The sequence below is a fragment of the Apium graveolens genome, chromosome 9 (genome assembly GCF_009905375.1).
Source record: "Apium graveolens cultivar Ventura chromosome 9, ASM990537v1, whole genome shotgun sequence".
Classification (NCBI taxonomy): domain Eukaryota; kingdom Viridiplantae; phylum Streptophyta; class Magnoliopsida; order Apiales; family Apiaceae; genus Apium; species Apium graveolens.
This window is the reverse complement of record NC_133655.1, coordinates 179,588,052-179,601,607: the sequence shown is the minus strand read 5'-3', so window position 1 is coordinate 179,601,607 and position 13,556 is coordinate 179,588,052. Positions and strand designations below refer to the sequence as shown.

General features: G+C 38.2%; 1 non-coding gene across 1 annotated transcript; it reads left to right on the top strand.

The window, feature by feature from the left end:
- Positions 1-3,017: 3,017 nt before the first annotated feature.
- LOC141687865 (small nucleolar RNA R71) lies at positions 3,018-3,124 on the top strand. Its single transcript, XR_012561344.1, has one exon. It is a non-coding gene; the product is annotated as a small nucleolar RNA R71 (small nucleolar RNA).
- Positions 3,125-13,556: the final 10,432 nt, after the last annotated feature.

The following is a 13,556-nucleotide window of genomic DNA, read 5'->3' as shown; positions in this document are numbered from 1 at the left end:
CACACATCATTTCAAACGGTTCTGTCCAATCTGGTGCTGTAATAACTGGTGCCGTGATCAAACTCTCCTTGAGAGTCTCGAATGCTGCCAAACATTCATCATCAAATTTGAAAGGCACATCTTTCTCAAGTAAATTGCACAACGGCTTAGATATCTTTGAAAAGTCCTTGATGAATCGCCGATAAAAACCCGCATGACCGAGAAAACTATGGATTCCTTTCACTGAATTAGGTGGGGGAAGATTTTCAATGACTCCCACCTTGGCCTTGTCCACCTCCAGACCTTTGCTAGAGACCTTATGCCCAAGGATAATGCCTTCACACACCATAAAATGACATTTCTCCCAATTAAGCACCAAATTAGTTTCCACGCATCTTTTGAGTACGGCGCGCAGATTATTCAAGCATTCATCATATGAGTGTCCAAAGACGGAGAAGTCATCCATGAACACTTTAACGTTATTTCCAATCATGTCAGAGAATATAGCCATCATACATCTCTGAAAGGTGGCCGGGGCGCCACATAACCCAAACGAAACTCTTCGAAAAGCAAATGTGCCAAATGGACAAGTGAAGGTAGTCTTTTCCTGATCCTCTGGTGCAATACAAATCTGATTATACCCGGAATAACCATCCAGAAGACAAAAATACTCATGTCCCGCCAATCTGTCAAGCATTTGATCAATGAATGGGAGAGGGAAGTGATCCTTTCTTGTGGCTTTGTTCAATTTTCTATAATCCATGCATACTCTCCATCCTGTAACTGTTCGAGTAGGGATGAGCTCATTCTTTTCATTTGCGACCACAGTGATACCTCCTTTCTTAGAAACACATTGTACAGGGCTCACCCACGAGCTGTCAGAAATAGGATAAATGATGCCTGCATCTAGCCATTTCAGAATTTCTTTCTTCACCACCTCCTTCATGATTGGGTTCAGTCTTCGCTGCTGTTCCACAGTTGGCTTACTACCTTCCTCTAACAGAATTTTATGCATACAATATGAAGGACTTATCCCCTTGATGTCTGCTATGGTCCATCCTATAGCCGATTTGAATTCTCTCAAAATCCTTAAGAGCTTGTCTTCCACACTACCTGAAAGGTCAGCTGAAATAATAACAGTTAACGTAGATGAATTACCTAAAAAGGCATACCTCAAGTGTTCAGGTACTGGTTTGAGCTCCAAGGTAGGTGCTTCCTCTATTGATGGTTTGAGCTTCCCTTCAGCGTTCTTGAGGTCAGAAGTACCAAGAGATTCAAATGGTATATCTAGCTTTCGCTTCCAGGGAGAAGCGTTCAGATATTGTAATTGCTTGTTGCTATCTTCATCATCACTGTCAAATTCCCCCACTAAGGCCTTTTCCAATGCATCAGACATTAGCATGTGATCGAGTTCCGCAGTAACCGCAGAATCAATCACATCCACTTTTAAGCACTCCTCATCTTCTGTAGGGAATTTCATTGCCTTAAATACGTTAAAGGTCACATCCTGATCTTGAACCCGCATAGTAAGTTCCCCTTTTTGCACATCTATCAAGGTACGGCCAGTAGCCAAAAAAGGCCTCCCCAAGATTATGGGAATCTTCTTATCTTCCTCAAAATCCAGAATAACAAAATCAGCAGGAAAGAAGAGCTTATCCACCTTGACGAGCACATCCTCAACTATGCCCCTTGGGTAAGTAATGGAACGGTCCGCCAATTGTAGTGACATGTATGTGGGTTTTGGATCAGGCAGATCCAGCTTTTTAAAGATCGACAACGGCATCAGATTAATGCTTGCTCCCAAATCACAAAGGCACTTGTCAAAAGTTAGATTGCCAAGGGTGCAAGGAATGGTGAAGCTTCCTGGATCTTTCAGCTTTGGTGGTAACTTTTGTTGCAGAACCGCGCTGCATTCTTCCGTGAGAGCAACGGTTTCAAGGTCATCCAGTTTCACCTTCCTTGAAAGAATAGTCTTCATAAACTTCGCTTAACTTGGCATTTGTTCCAGAGCCTCAGCGAAAGGTATATTGATGTGAAGTTTCTTGAACACCTCCAGAAACTTCCTGAACTGTCTATCCAGCTTTTGTTGCTGCAATCTCTTAGGAAAAGGTGGTGGAGGATAGAGCTATTTCTCCCCTGTATTAGCCTCAGGCAGAGTGTGTTCAACAGTAGTCTTCCTTGGTTCCGCCGCTTTCTCCTTTTGCTTAGATTCTTCATCCCTAACTTTAGCTTCGACTTCTTTTGCCTTTTCAGCATCAGCTACTTTTCCAGACCTTAAGGTAATAGCCTTGACTTGCTCTTTGGCTTCCTTCCTGCCTGGTACTTCCGTGTCACTGGGAAGAGTGCCAGGTTGACGATTGAGCACTGCATTGGCTAATTGACCGATTTGATTTTCCAAGGTCTTGATAGAAACCTCCTGACTCTTGCACAACAGCTTAAGTTCCTCAAAGTCAGCACTAGTAGGTGCAGCTGCACTTCCCTGTTGAGGATATGATTGCCTTGTAGCATACTGCTGTGGTTGCTGGAATCCAGGTGGGTTAAACTGTTTACTCACTCCTTGCTGATATGGTGGTTGAATAGCATTCTGATTATTACCCCAGCTGAAATTTGGATGATTTCTGTTGTTAGGATGATAGGTCGCTGGCACAGGCTGCTGTTGTTGCTGATAATTATTCACATACTGAACAGATTCGTTGACAAGAGAACACTGATCCGTAGCATGAGAACCTGAACAAAGCTCACAAACCATAGCTATTTGATTAACTCCATACGTAGCCAAAAAATCAACCTTCATTGATAGCGCTTGGAGCTGGGCTGCAATAGCGGTGGCTGCATCAACTTCCAAAATACCTGCTACCTTGCCTGTTGTCATCCTCTGAGTTGGGTTTTGATGCTCATTTGCAGCCATCGTCTCAATAAGATTGTACGCCTCAGTATAGCTTTTAGCCCATAAGGCTCCTCCAGCTGCTGCATCGAGTATGGGCCGAGATTGGGCCCCCAAACCATTATAAAAACCAGTGATTACCATCCAATCCGGCATTCCATGATGTGGACATTTTCTCAACATTTCCTTGTAGCGTTCCCAAGCCTCGCACATAGATTCTGTAGGTTGCTGCGCAAACTGAGTAAGAGCACTCCTCATAGCAGCAGTCTTTGCCATTGGATAAAACTTCACCAGAAACTTTTGCGCAAGATCTTGCCACGTAGTGATGGACCCAGCTGGTTCAGAATGTAACCAGTCTTTAGCTTTATCCCTCAGTGAGAATGGGAAAAGCCTCAACTTGATAGCCTCATCAGTCACGCCATTATACTTAAAAGTACTGCAGATCTCGACAAAATTCCTTATGTGCATGTTGGGGTCTTCAGTTGCCGCTCCTCCAAAAGAAACAGAATTCTGCACCATCTGAATAGTGCCCGGCTTGATTTCAAAGGTGTTAGCTTGAATAGCCGGATGAAGGATGCTTGACTGAATGTCATCAATTTTAGGCCGAGAAAAATCCATAAGAGCTGGATCAGCTTGAACAATACGATCTCCCATGTTACTGGTTCTTTCTGCTCAGTTCCTGAATCCGAATCCTCAAAATCTAACTTCTCCGGTGTATCAAGAACTTCGTCTTTCTCCTCAGCTGTATCTAAGGTCCTCTTGCGAGCACGAGAACGAGTTTGCATAAATGGTTGCTAAAGTACCTGAAACACAACCGAAAAGAGTAATTAACTACTACGTCCTAATCACTGAGTCCTAATGACCAATGATGGTAAGTACATAAACTAAACAAATACGCCGCGTCCCCGGCAGCGGCGCCAAAAACTTGTTAGGGAGAAATCACGCACTAATATTCACGCAAGTATACGCGTTCGCAAGTAATATAGAATACTTTCTAGTTCGTTCCCTCAGAGACTCAGACTAATTTATTGTCTAATTAAACTCACTCACCAATGTATGATTACTTCTCAATGTTAAGATAACACTTAAAATTGTTGATCAAATATTAACTATAATTAACTACTTAATTAACCACTTAACTAACACTTCAATTTATCAATAATAAAACACTCATGAGATCACAACTTCATTATTACTTCCTTCTATAGCCATAGTTATTACCTTTAGCATGTAACAGTGATGATATTAATCGAATAACACGAAACTGATAAAAGCCAACTTTCATTGCACTAATACCATTCTACCAAACATCCACAATTAAGATAGAAGTTGAATAGTCATCAATTATGTTGAGTTCCTATATGTCTACAGAAATTGACAACACAACGATTTAAGCACAAGTTATTCCTTTTGATTACATAGGGCAAATAAAACTGTTAGAGTTACCCACTAATCATGCACAACGTACATGAACCTATGCTAGCATGGCAAGTTCTAAATCTCAAGATCCACCGTCGCTTCACAAGAGATTAACACCCTATCATATATGTTCGCGACGCACATAAGACGAATACGCACAACCAATACTAGATATCATGCAATCATCACACACTAAAGTATTAAACAATTAACTAAAGAATTCTATAATAAATCCGTTGCAACCCCATGATCACGATTAGCCCATAATAGAACTTATCGCCATCATGGGTTCATATGAAATCATGATAAACAAACACAAGAAAATATCAACTAAACTGATTATATTAAAACAGAGTACGTCACAAGAGTAAATAAGTCAAAGCAAGAAAACTAGCATCCAACGTTACAACGAAACAAGAATCACAAGAATATATGCTTCCTCTTCGTTGCTGTGTGCTAAATCGGTCTTCTTCCTTATCTCCTTCGCTTCTTGCAAAACACAATCTAAAACATAATCTCCTCTTAATACTCTGTGAAAAACGTCTCAAATCTACTTATATAATAGTCCCATAAAACTCAGATTACATAGAAGTTGGAAGCCAAACAGAAGTAGAAGTCTAAAATAATATATCTTTTTCCCCGACCCTGCGCGGCCGCTCAACATTTCTGCGCGGGCGCGCAAGGCTGCTGCGCGACCGCTCAGCATTGCTGCGCGGGCGGGCAGGACCCTACTGGAAAATTTCCAGGTTTGCTCCGTTTCTTCGCCGTAATCTGCCCGTTCTTTTCCTCTCGCAATGGTGAACACATGCCAAGGCTTATTCTTAATGATTCCTTCTCCGAAATGCAACTAATACCCTGAAATGCATAAACACTAGAAAAACGCATCAAATACACAAAATACTTGATTTCAAGACACCAATTTAAGCCAATTTAAGACATTCTAAGTGGTATAAAATGCCACTTATCAGCATCTTTTGGGAGATACCAGAGGGGGCTTTCTTTGATTTGGATTTTGAAATTTTTGATGATTTAGTAGCTTGGGTAGGCAACTGTTGGGTGATTAACACAGTTGTCATTGCTACACTAGTATTCAAAGAAATTTGTGAGGTTGGAATAGTAGGGACAGGTGAACCTACCTCAGTTACCTGAGGTGCTTCCATTACAGGGAAATAGAAGAGTGGCACTTCTCTATGATGATTTTCCCTGTTCAAATCTACAATAATTCTTCTCTCTTGAACCCAACAATCTAATTTGTTGTTTGGGTTCTCAAGTACAATTTCCTCAGAGAGGTGGTTAGCTAACATCATGAAAAGTCTAGCATAATAAACATTTTTTCCCCTCTTATTTAACTCTCCTAATTTAAATCCCAACTCAAACAAAACAATATCACTGAAATTAAAGAACTTATATATAACTAGCATGTAAAGCATGGAAATATTGACATAATCAAAATTACTGATTTTACCAGAAAAGACCTTGGTCACTACATCACACATGAAACTTCATTCCTTCCCAAGACCCAATCTCATAATGTCACTTAACTTCGAAGTAGAGAGAGCATAGTTCATAGAATTAAGCATATTAACTATATCAGTGTCTGTGTGTGGCGAGGTCACAATATTATCAGTAATCTTGAAACATGCTTTGATAACATCACTATTAATACAGAATTCCTTACCTTTAATGGTATGTGTGACGGTCTTATCTGTCGAGTTATATGAAGCAGTAGTCCACATCTCTTCAACAACCTTACAGAAGATGGTGGGTGATTCTAGCATTGCATAGCTGAGTTTGCAGTTCTTCACAAAATCCATCATTTTGTGGTAGTCACTTGAATGTTGAGTCCCCTTGTTGACTAGAGCCGTGAAGTTGTTCTTCTCAAAGATGTATCCAGTTTGTGACATGATCTTGACTACTGGTGACATTGTTAGTGAGTGGAAATTGCAGAGATAGAGATGCTAATTGCTTTTGAGAAAGAGAGAATTTAGAGCAAATAATTTGAGAATGATAAAAGAAAAGCAATGAAAATGAAATAAGTTTTTATACTATCTCAAAAATAACTGTCAAAAATAATAAAGTAAAATAAAGTAACCAATGAAAATTTCCTAAAATAACCATTTAAAAATAAACTGTAAAAACTCCATCAATTATCTGTCGTGTTATGCTTACAAACTGTAAGTATACTCGATGGATAATGTTCAGGAAATTAACGGCTAAGATTAAGACAATTCGACGGATGAGGATAAACTGTTATCCATCGAGTTATAAAATATTCCAGAAAAATAATTGATTTTTATTTACAAGAAATATTCCGACGGATGATCAAACTCGATGGATAAAGATCATCCGTCGAGATGTAAATTTTTACTTAGCCAAAATTCCATCTTAGACTGAAAAATTAATTAAATTTCTGGCTGCATAACAACCTGCAAATTATCTGAAGAGATTTAAGAATAATTAAGCATACCTAACTCACTTACCAACCTTGAGAAGGTGGATTCATCCAGTGGCTTGGTAAAAATATCTGCAAGCTACTTTTCACTTGGAACAAAATGTAGTTCCACAGTACCATTCATTACATGTTCCCTAATGAAGTGGTACTTGATGTCTATGTGCTTTGTCCTTGAATGTTGTACTGGATTTTCAGTGATGGCAATTGCACTTGTGTTATCACAGAAAATAGGAATCCTCTCAACTTGCAGACCATAGTCTAGCAATTGATTTTTCACCCACAGAATTTGTGCACAGCAACTGCCAGCAGCAATATATTCAGCTTCAGCTGTAAAGGTAGAAACTGAATTTCGCTTTTTACTGAACCAGGACACAAGCTTATTTCCTAGAAATTGGCAGGTTCCTGTTGTACTTTTTCTATCAATTCTACAACCTGCATAATCTGCATCTGTATAACCAGTTAGATCAAAACCAGAATCTCTAGGGTACCAAATGCCAACTTTTGGTGTTCCCTTGAGATATCTGAAAATTCTCTTAATAGCTACTAAGTGAGATTCTCTAGGATCAGCCTGAAATCTAGCACACAAACATGTAGCAAACATTATATATGGCCTACAAGCTGTTAAGTACAGAAGTGAGCCAACCATGCCCCTATAACTTGAAATATCCACAGATTTTTCAGTAGTGTTTAATTCAAGCTTAGTTGCAGTGGCCATGGGAGTTTTTGCAGATGTGCAATCCATTAGATCAAACTTCTTTAAAAGATTATAAATGTATTTAGTTTGACTAATGAATATTCCATCACTAACTTGCTTAACTTGCAAATCAAGAAAGTAAGTTAGTTCTCACATCATACTCATTTCATACTTACTTTGCATCAATTTGGCAAACTTTTTGCAAACTTTTTCATCTGTAGAGCCAAAAATAATGTCATCTACATAAATTTGAATAAGTATACTAGAGCCATTAACATTTTTAAAGAATAAAGTTTTATCTACAGTACCTCTTGTGAAGTGATTTTCCAAAAGGAACTTTGATAAAGTATCATACCAGGCTCTAGGTGCTTGCTTCAGTCCATAAAGTGCTTTCAAAAGATAGTAGACATATTCTGGAAAATTTGGATCTTCAAAACCAGGAGGCTGACTAACATAGACTTCCTCCTCGAAGTCTCCATTCAGAAAGGCACTTTTGATATCCATTTGATAGACCTTGAAATTGGCATGGGCTGCATAGGCTAAGAAGATTCTGATGGCTTCAAGTCTTGCAACAGGAGCAAATGTTTCATCAAAATCTATTCCTTCTTGTTGATAATAGCCCTTAGCAACCAATCTAGCTTTGTTCCTGACTACTATGCCATTTTCATCCATCTTGTTTCAGAATACCCATTTGGTGTCAATTGGATTCTTTCTTTTAGGCTTGGGCACAAACTTCCATACCTTATTCCTCTCAAATTGGTTTATCTCCTCCCGCATAGCTAAGATCCAATCAGGATCCAACAAAGCTTCTTCTACCTTCTTTGGTTCTTCCTTAGAAAGAAAGTTGTTGTACAGACATTCTTCTTGAGTTGCTCTCCTTGTTTGAACTCTAGAAGATACATCACCAATGATGGGTTCAAAGGGGTGATCTTTTGTCCATTTTCTTTGTTGAGGTAGATTAGCTCTAGATGAAGATGCCTCATTATTGTCTTGATGTGTGATTGAGTTTTGATTGTTAGAAACTCCCCCTGAGTTAATGGATCTTTGATTTGAGAAAGGGGTGCTTTCTGTAAGTGATCTATCCTGACTCCCAGCTCCTTTTGATAACCCGACAGATGGTGAATTTTGAGTACCGACGGATGAAGCAGGTTGCCTTCCGATGGATGAAGCAGGTTACCTTCAGAAGGATAAGGCAGATTGTCTCCCGACGGATGAAGCATTATGTAACTCGACAGATGTTGAATTTTGTGCTTCATTGGTAGTAGATTTTTCTGCATTATCCTTTGATACTGTTTCTTGATCACTTTCATCATCACTGTCATGACTAACCATCTCCACATTGTCAAATTTGAGGCTCTCATGGTAGTCCCCATCTTGCAGTCTTTCAATCTTTTTTATCATCAAACACAACATGTATTGATTCCACAACAATGTTGGTTCTTAGATTGTAGACTCTATATGCTTTACCAACAGCATATCGAACAAAAATTCCTTCATCTGCTTTAGCATCAACCTTCCCATTCTGATCAGTTTGATTTCTCAAGATATAACATTTGCAGCAAAAGACATGAAAAAATTTAGAGTTGGCTTCTTGTTCTTGAACAGTTGATAGGGAGTCATGCATTTTTCTTGATTAATCAGAGAAATATTCTGAGTGTAGCATGCAGTATTTATAGCTTCAGCCCAGAAATATGTTGGTAATTTAGATTCTTCAAGCATTGTCCTGGCAGCTTCAATAAGTGATATGTTCTTCCTTTCCACTACTCCATTCTGTTGTGGAGTTCTTGCTGCTGAAAACTCATGCAAAATTCCATTTTCTTCACAAAATGCTCTCATGGCAAAATTCTTGAACTCAGTTCCATTGTCACTCCTGATTCTTCTCACTTTAAAATCAGGATGATTATTGACTTGCCTTATGTGATTGATGATGATTTCACTAGCCTCATCTTTAGACTTTAGGAAATATGTCTAAGAGAACTTTGAGAAATCATCTACAATTACTAGGCAAAATCTTTTCCTTGAAATGGACAACATATTGATTGGTCCAAACAAATCCATGTGTAGCAGTTGCAAAGGTTCTTCAATTGTTGAATCAAGCTTCTTCCTGAATGATGTTTTGATATGCTTTCCTTTTTGACAGGCATCACACAATCCATCCTTAGAAAACTCCACTTGAGGAATACCTCTAACCAGTTCTTTCTTTACTAATTCATTCATGGTCTTGAAGGTTAAATGGGATAGGTTCTTGTGCCATAACCAACTTTCATCCTGACTTGCTTTGTCGAGAAGACAAGTAACAGATTCTACATTTGATGAGTTGAAGTCAGCTAGGTACACATTTCCTTTTCTCACACCAGTGAGAACCACTTTGTTGCTCCTCTTGTTAGTCACAACATAGGCTTCTGAGTTGAAGGTTACTGAATTTCCTTTATCACAAAGCTGGCTGATACTCAACAAATTATGCTTGAGACCATCCACTAAGGTAACTTCCTCAATAATGACATTGTCTTTTGAAATCAAGTCATATCCCACAGTATAACCCTTGTTGTCATCTCCAAAAGTAATACTAGGGTCAGCTCTCTCCTTGAACTCTGTGAGCAGGGTAGAATCACCAGTCATGTGTCTTGAACAACTACTATCCAAGTACCATAGATTCTTTCTGTTTCCATGATTACTTGAAGAACTTGTCTCTGTTTCATCAGACTTGTTCATTAGGGCTAGATTGACATAGCTGGCATCCTCATCCTCATCCAGACCATCTGTAGCCCAGTCATTTTCTTGTGTAATGAAAGCCCTTTCCTTTTGTTTGAGCAGCTCAAAGTATTTCTGTTTATAATCCACAGGCTCAAACTTCTTTTTGTTGGAATCTGACTTTCTACACTCACTGGAAAAGTGCCCTGCCAAGCCACATTTGAAACACTTGAATTTTGATTTATCCACCATATTTCTATTTGGCTTAGCTGCTCCAAAGTTCTTCTTGAACTTGAGCTTGGAAAATCTTCTGGAAAGAAATGCTAGATGTTCATCAATATCTTCCATGTCATCTTGGATCAAAGAATTTTCATTTTTTGCTGCCAGCCCCTTGCCCTTGTTTTCACAGACCTTTGAAGTTGATTCAACAGCTTCCATCTTCATCTCCTTCTCTTTTTCTAACTCAGCAACTAGTGCAATGGATCCTCCTTTCTTCTTTCTTCTCTCCATCCTCTCATCTTGCTCTATTTCAAGCTCATAGGTTTCCAAGATGCCATACAGTCTCTACAAAGTAAACTCCTTGTAATCTTGAGAGTTTCTCAATGAGACTGTCATAGGTTTCCATTCCTTTGGAAGATATCTAAGGAACTTCAAATTGGAGTCTTTTGTCTGATACACCCTTCCATGCAGCTTCAGAGCATTTAGTAGTTTTTGAAACCTACTAAAGATGTCAGTGAGAGACTCACATTCTTCACTATGAAAATGCTCATATTGCTGAATCAGTAGCTGCATCTTGTTTTCTCTAACTTGCTCAGTGCCATCACAGATAATCTGTATTATATCCCAACATCCTTGGCAGTTTTGCAATTGATGATGTTGTCAAACATATCACCATCAACTCCATTGAACATGATATTCATGGCCTTCTTATCTTTCCTGACTTGTTCAATATCAGGATCAGACCATTCATGCCTTGGCTTGGGGACAGATGGCTCATTTCCAGTTGCAGCTCTCATTGGTATATGAGGGCCTCTTTCTATGCAATCTACATAGGCCTCATCTTGAGAAAGTAAATGAAGATGCATCTTTACCTTCCAGTGATGGTAATTATCTTTATCCATAAAAGGAATCTTGACTCCAACATCCTTCTTGTTCATCTTGCTGTTTTGTTGTGATCTTTAAACTCTTTGTTTATCAAGAGCTTGCTCTGATACCAATTGTTAGTCCCTTAACAATGCAACAAGAATTACAGAAGGGGGGTTGAATGGAATTCTTGAAACTTTTTCACAAATAAAATTGTTCTAACTTAAATATATATATATATATCAGTGTGAATTGATTTGCAGAGTGCGGAATAATAACTTGAAATGAATCAAAACACAAGTAATTAAAAACACAAGTCTTTAAAAACTTTCTGGTGGATTTGAATGTATCCACTAGAGATATATAATATATCAAGAGAACTCTGTGTAGAAATTAGCTCGCAACTGCTTACAAATTGTCAACAACTAAGATTGTAGAGAAATGCTAAGAATACAGCTTACAAATGTTTCTCTCTTGGTTTCTTAGTTTTTTTTGTTCTATTTTCTACTTCTTGGTTTATATATCATCAAGATTACAAAGCAATAAGACAAGATAATAAAACAAAACTATCAAGTCTAATACTATGCTACTTCATTACTCTATTCCAGCATCTTTAAATATCTTCATAATAGCATGGAAATGGCAATGCTTCTTTGTTCTCTAAAACCCAGTTGAATAGGCTTCCACATTCCATTTGCATACACTCGACGCATGTGACTGTGTTGTCACTGTCAACAGATGTTTGAATTCTTTATCCGTCGGGTTTATGATCATCCGTCGAGTTCATGATCATCCGTCGGGTTGTCTTGTTGATCATCCGTCGAATGTCATTGTTGTTTATCCGTCGGGTAGCAATCCGGCACTTGACTTCATTTCATTTATGCAGAATTACAAGACATCATCTATGTACAATTAATCAACATATTCTGCATATCTAGTTAAAGTCAACATGACTTGAGTACTACTACAAAATCTAAACAACGTGTATGCAGAAATGTACTACAGACTTATTGTTACATAAGCTACTCACTCGATGAATAATAAATCATCATCCGCCGGGACTATATTGAGTTATCCGTCGGGACTATAATCCTTATCCGTCGAGTGCTACATTTTTCACTAAGTAAAATCTACCAAGGTTTTTTGTTAATGAAATCATCAAGTACACAACATATACACAATAATGTATGAATTGACATGCATAATTCGTAGTGTAATTTTAACCATCTTACACACCCTATGTAATCATAATAGATAACTTGTTCTTAAACCGTTATGTTTTCAAATCTTATAGACATATAAGGTCTAAGAATAATTGGTGTCTACTCAACTTCTATCATGATTGTGGATATTTAGTAGTAGGGTATATGTGTATCGAAAGATATCGTATACTAGTTTCGTGTTATCTGATTAGTTATCATCATCATCGCATACTATTTATAAAGACATAAACTTTGAATGAAGTATCTAATGAAGTTAGAGTCCCATGTTTTATTCTCATATAATTAATTCACTTTTAATCTCTTAGTTAATGCATGCCAGTATAATCTCTTAAGTAGTTATTCAACTCAAATTTGTTACTTGTCTTAGCTGTGAACGATAATAATAAATTGTTGCATAAGTGCATAATCTGAACTTAACCTAAACCAGTCTCTGTGGGAACGAACTTGACTTAAATCTTATACTACTTGTGATCACGTACGCTTGCATGTATTTTCGCATGTATTTTATTGCGAACAAGTTTTTGGTGCCGCTGCCGGGGATCGGTGTTAAATTTAGTTTATGTGCTTGTCATCAGTGGTCGTTAAAATTCATTGACTTGGATTATTTTCTTACACGGTTACTTTGTTCGTGTGTTTCAGGTACACTAGAGAGCATGTATGCAGACACGTTCTCAATCTTGTAAGGAAACAATTGAAGAAGATAAGGAAGTAAAAGAAGTCGAAGAAGAAGTTTTTGTTACAATGGAAGAACCAGCAGCAACAACGAAAGCGTTGATAGATTATTCTCAACCAAAGATCAATGACATTCAATCTAGCATTGTCAGGCCAGCTATCGCAGCTAATACCTTTGAGATCAAGCCTGGCATGATTCAAATGGTACAGAATTCAGTACAGTTTGGGGGTTCTCCAACGGAAGATCCCAATATGCACATTAGGGATTTCATTGAGATCTGCAACACCTTCATGTTCTATAATATTTCTGAAGATGATGTGAAACTGAGATTTTTCCCATTCTCTCTGAGGGATAAAGGTAAGATCTGGTTACACTCTCTACCCGCTGGTTCTATTGCAACTTGGGAGGATCTTGCTCAGAAATTCCTTACTAAATTTTTCCCTATGACAAAGACAGCT